The 12,151-nt window shown below is 39.4% G+C and overlaps 1 protein-coding gene across 5 annotated transcripts in view; it reads right to left on the bottom strand.

Annotated features, from left to right (window-relative positions):
• NDST2 (N-deacetylase and N-sulfotransferase 2) overlaps positions 1-12,151 on the bottom strand; it is a 143,503-nt gene that overhangs the window by 100,954 nt on the left and 30,398 nt on the right. For 2 of the 5 annotated variants that reach the window (XM_076338487.1, XM_076338493.1), the window contains exon 2: positions 11,499-11,578. The exons of the other annotated variants lie outside the window; for them this stretch is intronic. The gene's annotated coding sequence lies outside the window, so the exon portion shown is untranslated. The remainder of the gene's footprint in view (positions 1-11,498; positions 11,579-12,151) is intronic. 5 annotated transcript variants of the gene reach the window in all.

Here is a 12,151-nt window from a genome sequence, read left to right as displayed (position 1 = left end):
AAATAGCAACTTGTCATCAACATCATCCATTAAACAATTTTTCCACTACTCTAGAAACAAAAAGAATAAATGCAAAATCCTTTGCATCATAAGAGTTTCACGTTTCATAAGAGACAGAGAGCAAATGACGACAAGAGTCCTAACAATTTGTTTGGCTAATGCTATCTAAAACAACACAAAGTCACATCAATCTGTTATCCAAGAACTTCCAATGGCACTAAACTTTAATGACACACGGAGAGGTGAAAGCTATCAACCAGTGAAGGAAGAGCTTTTGGAAGAGCACTAGAGGTATACATGTTTTGAACTCTGAAATGTTGTATCTGCAGTAAAGGTTTTCAGTATTTCATGTGCAAACGTTTTCATGCAAATAAATACATGTACTTCTAAACTGAAAAAGTTTACAAGGGCACAATTAGCTGTTTTCATTGAATATAAATCAGACAGCTGCCTGTAATTGGAACCAGGAGCAAAAGACATATAAGAAATGCTTTCTTCTTTGCAGATGTTTTTCCGAGATTTAAGGGAAAGTTCTACTTCAAGAAATGAATATAACACTATCCAAATCTACATGGTCTATGGCTTTAATGGGTAAATTTACATGTGAATAGTTGGTTTCTTTTTTTTTTCATTCCCAATTTCCTCTTGGATTTTACCTATTTCATGAGATTAAAACAGCTACAAAGATTCTGCAAGCCAAATCAAGCACACCGTGATACCTCTGCAAAAAAAGCTATCTTTTAACAAGCAGCAGGGGGGCCAATGCAAATGAATCAGCACTAGCTGCTATCACTAACGGTGCAAAAAAGAAAAACATTACCCCTTCATTCTAAGGGGGATCAGAAAAGGCTGCAAATTGTAAGAAGCGAGTTTTACAGATGAAGAAATCAGATACAAGTTTCATATGACAGAGGCATGTCTAAGTGTCTATTTCTGTCTACATTTCATAATGCTACCGAAATACAAGTGATGTCCAGCATATGCTTGGGACACAGGACACTACTTAAGGCACAGCACTAAGCTGTGCCTTAAAGGTCCATCAGTGTAAATAATGCAAAAATAATAGGTTTGGGGATTTTTTTTGGGGGGGGGGAGGGGGAGAGTGGAGAGAACACATCCTAACCAATCTTCTTATTTTCCCACTAAGTCAGCATCTCAACAGCTTAACTATCTATAAATGAACCTGTCTCTTAAGAAGAAACTGATTTCATTTAATTCAGTATCATTCTGCAAATAAGAGGACAGTATTTAGAACAGATGGCACAATTTACTTCAGCCTTTCTGCTACAACTAACTGCTCCCACGATTTCTAAACCACCTTCCAGTTTTACACACAATGATTCCAGCTGGTACAAAACAGAGAAACTTCCCCTTCAGTGGGGCGAAGGGAAAACCACAATCAAAACACTTTTCAACATGCCAGCTGACCAAGACGTTGCAGCTAAATAGAAAGAAGAACCATAAATTACATATTTTTATGCACCCCCACTCCCAAGATACCAAAATAATGGAAGAACCAGCTGAGGTACCCATGCAGGTGTGACCTAAGAGGCCTCAGGCACAGACAAATAAGTAAATTCTGCAACTTTCAAGGCAACACAAGTTCCCAGCTGCCAGCTTCTCTTCCCCAGTGTAATAAGATGTAACACGAGTTCAGTTTACAGTATGATGCCATATTTTGGCTGGAAGGCATAAGAGATCTGAATTTAACAATGTGTTAAATTGGAGGGTAGCACCTGTGTCTTACTACCAGCCTGCTTGATTTCCCCAGGGCCGGAGATGTGCCTGCCACCTGGAGATGGGCAGTGCAGGCTGACTTACTCTTCCTAGGCAGAACTACCTGGGCGCAAGGTCCCAAACCTGACCGCAGATCCTAGGCACTGTGATAGTGGTGGGGAGGGAAAGCACACTTTGAATGCTATCAAATGCTTCAGAGAAAAGGGTTAGTCTCTGAAAGAAAATATTTAACATCATTTACAAGCATCTCTCGCATTCTCTCTTCCCACTTGTCTGTGCTGATATAGGAAAGGTGGGCATACATTATCATTCAGGCAACTGCTTCAAGTGACCGCACCGCAGGCAGAAGCATCAACACGTACTACAAAAGGACATGTTAGGGAGGCTCCTCTCTCCTACAAAATGCTTTAAAACAACCCTCTCTGCTGCAGCATGGACTCTAATCAAACACCTGCATTCTCTCAAGGTATCTTACTGAAAAACGCGGGTAATATGCTGTGTAATGAAAGGGGACAAAGCCTTGCTTCCCAGAAAATAAAACCAGACAGCTGATTTTACCAGAGGGAAAAAAGGAGGTTGAAGCTCTCACTAATGGCTTTGTAAGTGTCTGATTTCTAATGCTAAAAGCTTCCTGCACTTAGGTTATGAATTTGGAAGGGCTAAATTACAAAACAAAAGTATGTTACACATTGTCTCAGAGGCACATTAACTTCTACCTCTTCTGTGAAGATAATTTGTACGTTGCAGTTTTCTGCATTTCGAAACTTCATCATCTTTTGGAGCAGCAAGAAAGGAGACATGTTGCTGAAAACATCTCATATTTTCTAGGCTGACCTTGTGTTCACTGCTTCCCCACACAAACGAATGCCAAAATACCAAACCAATCTTCCGTCCTGCTGCCTTTTCGCTCTGACCTCCAAGTAAGTACTCCTAAATATTTCGTGACTGCTTGGAAAAATCTACTGTATTCCCACCCCCTCAAACCACTCCTCCGTAAAACAGTTAATCTTGAAAATACAATGCTGTCACCTTCCTTTTGCAGGTTTCTGCCATTGCTGTCACTATGGAAACAATCAGAACATCAAATATGTCAGTAAGCATGATTTATAAAATACGAAAGTGCCAAAGATAAAGACTCTACATAAAAAACAATCAAGACAAAATCAGCTTGTTAGCATGGAAACATTGGCTTTAAAGGATTTTCAAGTTCATATGAATTCTTAGGGCAATGCTGCAGCGAGCTATGGCCAAGGAGAGAGCTACCAGTGCTGCATCGTGCATGAAGTCACACAGCCAAAGGCTGCAACTATCCACCAGGACAAAGTGTTATAATCATTCCTTTTCCATCCATTTAAAACACAAAAATTGGACAGTAGAGAAAAGTCAGTGTATCCCCAAAACATTACACCAACATAAGAAATATTGTAAGACATACAGACAGTTGTTTCTTTGAGATTTAGAAATAAATTAAGGAAGGCCCTTGCAGCTTGCTTTGCCTCTATCTCAACAGCGCATTCAGTCGTCTTCCCCTCTGTTCATCATCTTCCTTCGCATCCGCGTCAGAAGCAAAGTCAAAGCCAATTATTCTTAGCTTCCCAACCAAACAAAGATTTAAAGCAATTCTTAGAGAAACATCAGCTATAGAACTTGGTTGGACAGCTATTCTGTTGTGTTGTGGCTTCAGCAATGCAAAAGCAGAGTGCTTATTATCACTGCAAGATGGGGTTCATCCAAGCCCTGTATGTGCAGAAGCAGCAGTTTTCCCCCACTCCCAAAGCTCGCCACATACTTCATTTTGACATGTTGACTCAATTATAGCACACGGGAGCCTCCAGGGAACAAACACAGCTTTTTTTGAGACAACTCCCTCTCCACCACACACGCATTCTCTCTGTGCTTTTTTAGAAGCTCATTTCAGGGATGTTTTGCCTTTCATCATCCCATTATTCTCTCTTTCTCTTCCCTCACTACATTACTGTGATGTACCTACCTGCTTTGTGTTGCTGCTTTTCCTCACCGGTACTGGCTTAGAAAGTAAGCCACTATTCTACCTCAAATTCAGCTACTGAAGTTACAATACAGATGGCAAAAGCAAGAGGGACCCCTTCTTATGCCAAGATAGAACATTTCAGCTTAAGAAAAAAGAGCAAGAAAACAGCTCAAACGCAAACTAGAGTCACAGAGCACTAGGAGAAGAGAGGAACAGAAATGCAGCTGTGAAGCACTTTTAAAGCGTTGTGGAGCCAAAAAAATAAGTGTACACTTTTCTTAATAATTACATGGCAAATGGTAAACTCCAGGTGCCATTTCAGGTAGGGGAGACAGTTTGCCAACTAGTCAGTGCTGGACAGGTGACCCTGAAGACTGCTTGCTGCCTTCAGGACTTGGCTGAAGGACTTCTGCACACCCACTTCCTTCAATGCTATGCGCACATAGAGCAAATTCCCTTACATTCAGATTCTCCCAAGTGGCTCAGTAAAAGAAGTAGTCTACAGTATTCTTGACTTAAAAACAATTTTTTTGACTGGGTATCTTAATGGCAGTTGGAAATTTACCAGGTTACTCACTTTTTGCCACAGGACCGGCCACTTTGGCAGCAGTTCAGGTACTCTAAAATGGAGATAACTCCCTTCCTCACTTGAAACATATGCCTTTGATTCCTGATTTCCAAAATATGAGATTACATGCTTTGTCTAAGATTGTCTCTACTAGAGCTGCAGGAGTCAGCTGGGGTGAATCCAGACAGGAGCTGCAAGGAGAGCACAACTGAAGGATTTGGAATCCTGCACTATCAACAGAGTAAGGAAGAACAAAAGAAGTTATAAATTACAGAACTGAGAGGAAAGGTAGAACAGAGGACAAGGTAAGCTGAATTAATAACTCTTCTGCGGGAGCTCCCCTTCCACAGAAAGCATCTTCCAGAAACAGAGGGTGAATTTTGATGCACTATTTTCCTGGTAGTTAATGATGACATTAGTTCACAATATCAGGAAACTGTATGATAGTACAGAAGACAATTCAGAGCTGGAGTTTATGTTGCTCAAATATTGGACAATTTGAAATAAGCCATCCCACCCCTTTTGAAAAGTTTCAAGAAATCCTAAATTAAAATATTCATCGCAATAATCAGTCTTTAGAAATTGACTCACACATTGTACCATGTGAGTTTATATCGTCTTCTATATGGCTCTTTTTTTTCCTCTTTTCCATCAGTCATGCATGCCCAGTCCCACTCATTCCCATTTACACCTCAGAATTAATAACAAGCGTGGCCATGAGTTCCATGGACAAATTTGGGCATAATAAAAAGTACCTCCTGTTAGCAGTTTAGGTTTGCTTCTGCTCAGCTCTTCTGAATAACTCTGTTTTTACATAGATAAAGAAATGTAAAAAAGGAGGTTTTAAATTACCCGTGCTAAAGTATTCACTACTTCCAAAATATATTACTTTGGATTTGTCATGTCTTCAAAAACGTTCCAAATTTTTAAACTTAGAATCATATTTATACGGTACTGTGCTACTTCTCATTTGTGTGTGTACCTCTCTACCCCTCTATTTCTCCTGTATCCTTTCCTGCCCTTTAAAGGGATTACGAAACACTGCACTTTGAAGTCCAGGTAACAATATGGTATCTACACAGTATTTTCAGTATTATCATCTACTGTGCATTTCAAGAGACTATAGTACAATTCTGAGACCATAATTAGGCTACTCTAATCAGGCTGACACTAATTACAATATGACCTCTAGTAAAGACTGCTCTTAAGACTCTGAACAACCACCAAAGTCAGTGCCACAACGCCAAGCTGAGAAAATCTAAGTGATAAACATTACGAACTTCTGCATTTACTGTATGACTTCTGCCAGATCAATTATGCCACTGAGATCAATAGGGGAGATCATTAGCAAAACTCCTTAACATAGATGGAGGGAGCTTTTATTCTTTGGGCATTTGTAAAGGAAGCTAAAGGAACAGCAAACTCAGGTTAACTTATTTCTGAATAAGAAGTCCACACCATGATGTAAGGTACTTGAGTTTACTACATACTGACTTTCTATCTTTAAAAAGTTCATTTCACCCTTTCACAATGCATTCATGCAAACAAGTCTTCAGCAGTCAACATGGTGAAACTCTCCCAACCTCTACGTGCCTTCAGAAAACAAAGTGCAAGGTAGAGGAACTGTTTCAAGTGAAAACATTTTCTTGTGATGGTGGATGTATCAAAAATGAAAATTGATTTTACCAGACACTGAAATGAGTACTTCGTATCAACGGAGAAAAGGACCCCTAAAGGGTCATTATGTCACTATAAATATCATCCCCTATAGCCCCGAGATTGATTACTTTCAACCCCATTACTTGGATACAACTTCAAATGATCCTCTTAGCAAGAAGGATCTTAGAAAAAACAGAATGCTAAACTTCTCCAATTTATGGAAGGAAGACCTGGGCAACTAGGGACAAGGTTAATTTTATCAGCTATCTCAGCAGAAATACTCAGTGCAGGAAAGAAGAAGTCCCCGAAGCCTGATGCATCACGTACATAAGTAGTCAGAAATATTGCTTTCTTACAGTGACTAGAAGTATAGCCACAGTTAATCATCTAATGCAATATTCACACATTTAACCAAACATACTTGAAATCCCTCAAGTTGGCCAACAGGCATTAAAGGCTGAAGCAACCAAGCATATCTGGATCTTTATAGGAGAAGAGATTGATATCAGAGAACTGAGAAGCTTCATGAATAGTTATCAACGTGGCAAACCAGTACTAGTGTAGAAAAAGAGTTTCATTATCTGCAATTCCACTGAAGAAGACAGAAAATTTTTATGGGTCTTGCTTATAAAAGGGCATACAAAGGAAGCAATATAGAACCGAAGAGAAGGAGGTAATTCTGTTTAATGGAAAAATGTACCTGGAGTCTGAAACATATGCATTTAATCTTCTCAGGCTGTTCTTGCTTAGTATATCCAGAAAATAAAATTGTGTCCATTACCTCTTCCCTCTTTGCTTATCTGATTAGTGAACTAAATATCATCTTCTTACTCTGGGTTCTTGGAGCTTCGTTTTAATAGATTAACGGACAATGGAAAAGCTGCAACACTGAGTAGCAAACACTTGCTATTTTCTTTGCCTTTCATGTATTTTCAAACAGCGGTCAAGTAGAAGATACTTTTCATACACATGCCCAAGGTTCGCAGGTACAAACCACAGACACAAAGGAGGGAACAAGGCACTGCATGCAGTATAATTGAACCACAAATGTGGGCTAGTCAGTACCAACTATACCTGCAGCAGACTGAACTTGCTCCAGATATTCTGATGCTCTAAAACAGAGCACCAACAAGGCAAATAAGCTTCAGAAGATTTATTTATTTTGCAAAATGACAGTGATTCTCAGTCACATAACAACCATCTTCAAAGAAAATAAACGAAATCCAAAGCATCCTACTGATTCTGCGCTCTTTGGGAGCCAGCACTTAACACTGCCTATGTCCAAACACTGCTCAGAGAGCTCAGCAGGCTCTCCAGAGGAATCACACACTACCAGAACAGCAGTCAAAATCAACATGTAAACCCAGGTCCCCATTCTACATGGTATACCCCAGCTATTTCAAATATCCCTTCACATTAACATAAGGGGCAAAGACAACCCGTTTGGTAAAAATGAACAAGCAGCAAAAAAAACCAAGATAAAATGTAATTTATTGCTCAGTAAATACATTAATTCTATGAATGAACTGCATTGACGACATTTGTGCCCCTTTTCTTTGGCATAAACGAAATAGTTATCCTGCTGAGAGAACAGAACTTCTAAATCTAAATGAAGTTTGCCATCCGTGTAGAGAAAGAGTAAGATGACAATTATGTGACATACCCTTATCACATTTTTAACGCAGTTCTGGAAACTGAAGACGTTCAGCAATAAGCACAGCCTAAGAAGTTAGAGCAAAATGAAACACCTGAAAGCATGACTGTTGGCAAGGAGCTATCCTCAGGAATGACTGAGGAAGGACAGCACTTCTCAGCAATTTTTCAGACCCAACACACATTCAAAGCTTCTACTTTGCGGAATCTCTTCTGCTCTTCCTAGTTCATGGGAAATTTAGTCTCTGCCAGACAATTTGAGGGAAACTGAACTGCAAGTTCCATTAACTTGAACTCTGAGACAGCAACTCGGCTACTGTGAGTCACTGACAGCTGGGAACAATCCTGCCAGCTTGGGAGAAACACCAAATTCAATGCAGTGTCCACCCCCATATACTCCAGTCCACAAAAGCCAGAGCATCTGAAAGGAATCACAAGGATGCTACTGCTTACTGGAGACAGAGATGTCAGTCTGCTTGAAAAAAGTCCCTCAGCAGGAAGGGCCTGCTTCAGGCAGTTGCTGATAATACAGCCCCCCATGCCCAGAGCTCCTCGGCAGAAGAGCACGTCATGTTCAAATCCAGTGTTTCTAACACAGTGGTCCAAAACTTTGCCCTGCACTCGAATTTCTGGTTTGAGTGAGGATCTGAAAAGGGGGCTTAGAAGGTTTTCCTGCAGTAAACGTATGTACTTACAATCACTTCCAAACCACCAGTTCTCTGGGTACGGAAAATGAAGAGTAGCATGCAGTACACTACACTAATATAAGGACTCCAAGGATCCCTCTACAGATTCCACATGTATCAAAGGTGTTCAAGCCTTCCTCCATCTCAAATCGGAGCACAAAGAAACGGATACCACAGAACATCAGGGATGAGCAATCAGCTTCTTTCGATACCTAAAATTACATTGCTAAATCCAACAATATTCCAAACGAAGAAACATTTTGTATCTCTGGTCTCATCAGGCTCTCTGATCAACAAATCTGACCTGTGCATTGTATACTGCTTTTGTTAGCTGCATGAAGTTACTGCGTGTCTACAGCTCAGCCAATTACACGGACATGACAGAAGGCATACAATAACTCATTTAAAAGGGTGAGAGAAATGACAAGAGGAAAGAAGCAACTTGATTCAGATCCCTAAAATACCATCTTTTATAGAAGTATCACATTTGGAAATAAAGTTAAGGAAGTTTGTTTGTTTGAGGGATTTGTTGGGGGTTTTTTTGTTTGTTTCTTTTTAAGGAATCCATGCCTTCTAGAGGACAACCACAAAAACACAAGTATCCTCAGTAACCGCCCCAACACTTTTCAACATATAAGCTTTGCTTGCTTTTAGGGCCTTGTCTACAACAGCAAGTTTTAGAGGAAAAGCCCAAAATGCTATTTCCAACTCAGTTGTACCACTGTCTCACATGATTTAGCTGCTAACGGTAAAAAGACCAAGGATGCTTAGCCTCAAGAGTACCATCGGTAATTGCTGAACTAAACCTTATTGGAAATGATTATTCTCTACAACCCCCCAGGTACAGAGAATTATTCTTTATGATTATTTAATAAAATTACAACCTCATAACTGTAGCTTCTTCCAGGCCAGATCCTTACATCTACCTGCCACCTCTTGCTATTAAGCTTGCTCCTTGCTTGCTTGCAAATCCTTCTGCATATTGCATTCCTCATGGTTGCTCCTCACCACTTCCTGACAGAAGAAACATACCAAACACAACTGGAAACTCTAATTCAATTCATGAAGTTGTGCCAAATGTCAGTCAGGGACACACTTCTGACACACAGAACTAGTTTTTGAGCTGTATGCAGTAGACTACTTACTTTAGTGTCCTTCTGTTAAGAAATTCTAAGTGTCCTTAGAAAGGTTTTTCTCATAGATGTCATAGAGCAAGAGAATCACAGAACAAGATCTTGCTCTACCAGACATATTTATCCATACACAAAACCAGGAAAAGAATCTTGCTTTGCCTTTCATGATTTCAAAGATATACCCTGAAATTTTGTAGACATCTTTGAAATGACCAGCGTCCAAAAAATAACCCCAAAACCCAACAAACAAAAACCGAAACAAATAAAAAAAGGAAATAAAAAAGTGCAACGCCTTTTGGACACTAAACTCCATGAAATATTCCTATAAGGTCGGAAACACGATTGTGATACAATGGTGGCACGTTACTACGCACTTCTGACGTCAATAGACAAATCTTCTGAGACAAGATAAAGAGGATCCAGATCAGACCAATAGCAAAGTGTATTGTGAAAAGACTCCGATTATTAAAACAAATGGATTCAAAAAAACAATCCAAGTTGCAATTACAGAACGGGAGCTCTTCCAACCTCTTTCCTTTTAACAAATATCCATATCTGGTTTAACAGCTGCTTACAAGACAAGGTAATACTTAAATCATGATTTTTAGGTAATTAATATTTTATTAATTATATATAATAAATATTTTATTAACTATATACAATAATCACATTTCTGTTAATATGATACAGTGATATTGCTATTAAAAACTTTACTACAGGAAAAATTAAGCAAACAATAACAGTAACTGACAAAATTTAAATCTATGTATCTCAGTATGTTCAAGTTTTATCAAGTCTGGAAGTCCAGCCTTCTAATGGAATATACAATAATTGCTTTTAATTTTGAACATTCCAAGATCTTTTTATTCATAAAGTCAAGATATTTACTTTACATACTTTTTGTATATAAAAAGCCTTTTTAGGCTACTAGTTGGAAGTTTCTAGAATGTTTTACCCATGACTCTCTTTGGTTCCTAAAATATTAAGCTAATGACTCTAATGCAGAGTAGTTTTACAGGTAGAGGTAGATAACACCAGAATATGTAAATAATAAATACAGAACATGTATAAGGAAAATTGTCTGCAGAAGACCAATACACACATAGCATCTGACAGCATAAAGTTGTACAGATGCTCCTGAAGAACGATCTTCAAACCTTATGCACGACATCCCCATTTCTGACGGTTAATGCACTCATGGAAAACAGACCAATACAGACTTTACAGTATCACATATTTACTTTCATCTACCCTTCCGTAAAGTACTAATATTCTCCTATAAACAAAGTTTTGTCTGCGTGCAGATAAAACACAAACATTATTTCTCAACCATAAAACACTCTAGATGTTTTTAAAACTTCCCTTCTGGGCTAATCCTCTGTCGTTTTACTCTACTCACTGCCAATTGGAAACACTTGTAAAACGACAGCCTCCCCCCCACACCACACCTTTGCATGCCTGGCACACTCAGCATCTCACTGACTGAAAAGAAAGGGTTTGAGAAATTCCTGTGAAGTACTCACAGCAGAGCAATACTATTAAACTTATCCCCCATCTCATAAACAGCCTTCTCGATTTGGTAAAAGCCTGTTTTCTTTTTCTTTCACTTAATGCACAGGTACCTCAGCTACTTTCAGAAGACAGCTGATGTGACAGACATTAGATTTGGTGAAGAACTCGCACAACTATGTAGGAAATGGGTAGTCAAGCACTCCTCTCAGCCATCCCTTCCCATGCTGGTCATAGGGTAGGAATCGTATTTTTTATAACTGTTTATTTTCAGGGTCTTGGAGATTTCTCTAGCTCTAAATTCAGATCTGTTCAAGAGATGAAACATGCCTACCTTTCAACTTCTCTGGTCTTGCAGTGCTGCAGAATGCCACACAATTTACGCTAAACCAGAATTTAACAGCGCTTTGACAGCTGACGCTCATGATTTTATGAGCTGGTAGATTAGATTTTCTCCATTGCAAACCTAGATACGGTTTAAGGTGACACGTTTAGTGAATCTAAATTTATCAGCTCCTCTGAAAGCAAATCTGCATCAAAGAGGATGGAAGTTAAGTACTCACCTTTTCAGCAGTACCTTTGTTCAGAAGCCAGCACACAGAGCGAAAGCCAACAAGGCCTGGCTCACAAGCACACGCTCCAGCTGGGGAGGGGGGAGAAGAGTAAAATGGGTCTGGATTAGAGATACACAGGAAAGAAAGGTCAAAGAGTACTATACACTTATGACGATCATTGCACACAGGCTGAGCAAACAACCACTTTGTTCTAAACACGAATTATTCAACAAGACAGTGCACACACTATTGTGCCTCCTTAAAAACATGGCAAGTGAAAGTGAAGACAGCATGTCTTAATCACTGAAACTGATCCCCAATTACGTAAAAGAAAAAGCAGGAAGGGGAAGAATATGCTAAGAACCTCCCGGTTTGTTTTAAGAGCTGACAGTCCACCAGTCAGAGTTGCAACTTCCATGACCGTAAGCATCACAGCACCGAGAACTTGGCTTTAAATTTCACATGAAGACCTTTCTTCATAATGAAAAAGTTAAAACGCACCCTCAGATGAAATCCTCGATACCGGAGCTCAAACAGCAGCTTAAGTCCTTGCACAGATTACACGTGGAGACCATGTACAGAAATGCAATGTAGTATCATAAATTCGCTTTCTCTTAGTGCTGTTTGAAAACTAAGGTTTAGGGTTTTTTGTTTTACAAAGG

Source organism: Aptenodytes patagonicus, chromosome 5 (genome assembly GCF_965638725.1).
Source record: "Aptenodytes patagonicus chromosome 5, bAptPat1.pri.cur, whole genome shotgun sequence".
Classification (NCBI taxonomy): Eukaryota; Metazoa; Chordata; class Aves; order Sphenisciformes; family Spheniscidae; genus Aptenodytes; species Aptenodytes patagonicus.
The sequence above is the reverse complement of the archived record's forward strand: the minus strand, read 5'-3'. Positions and strand labels throughout refer to the sequence as shown.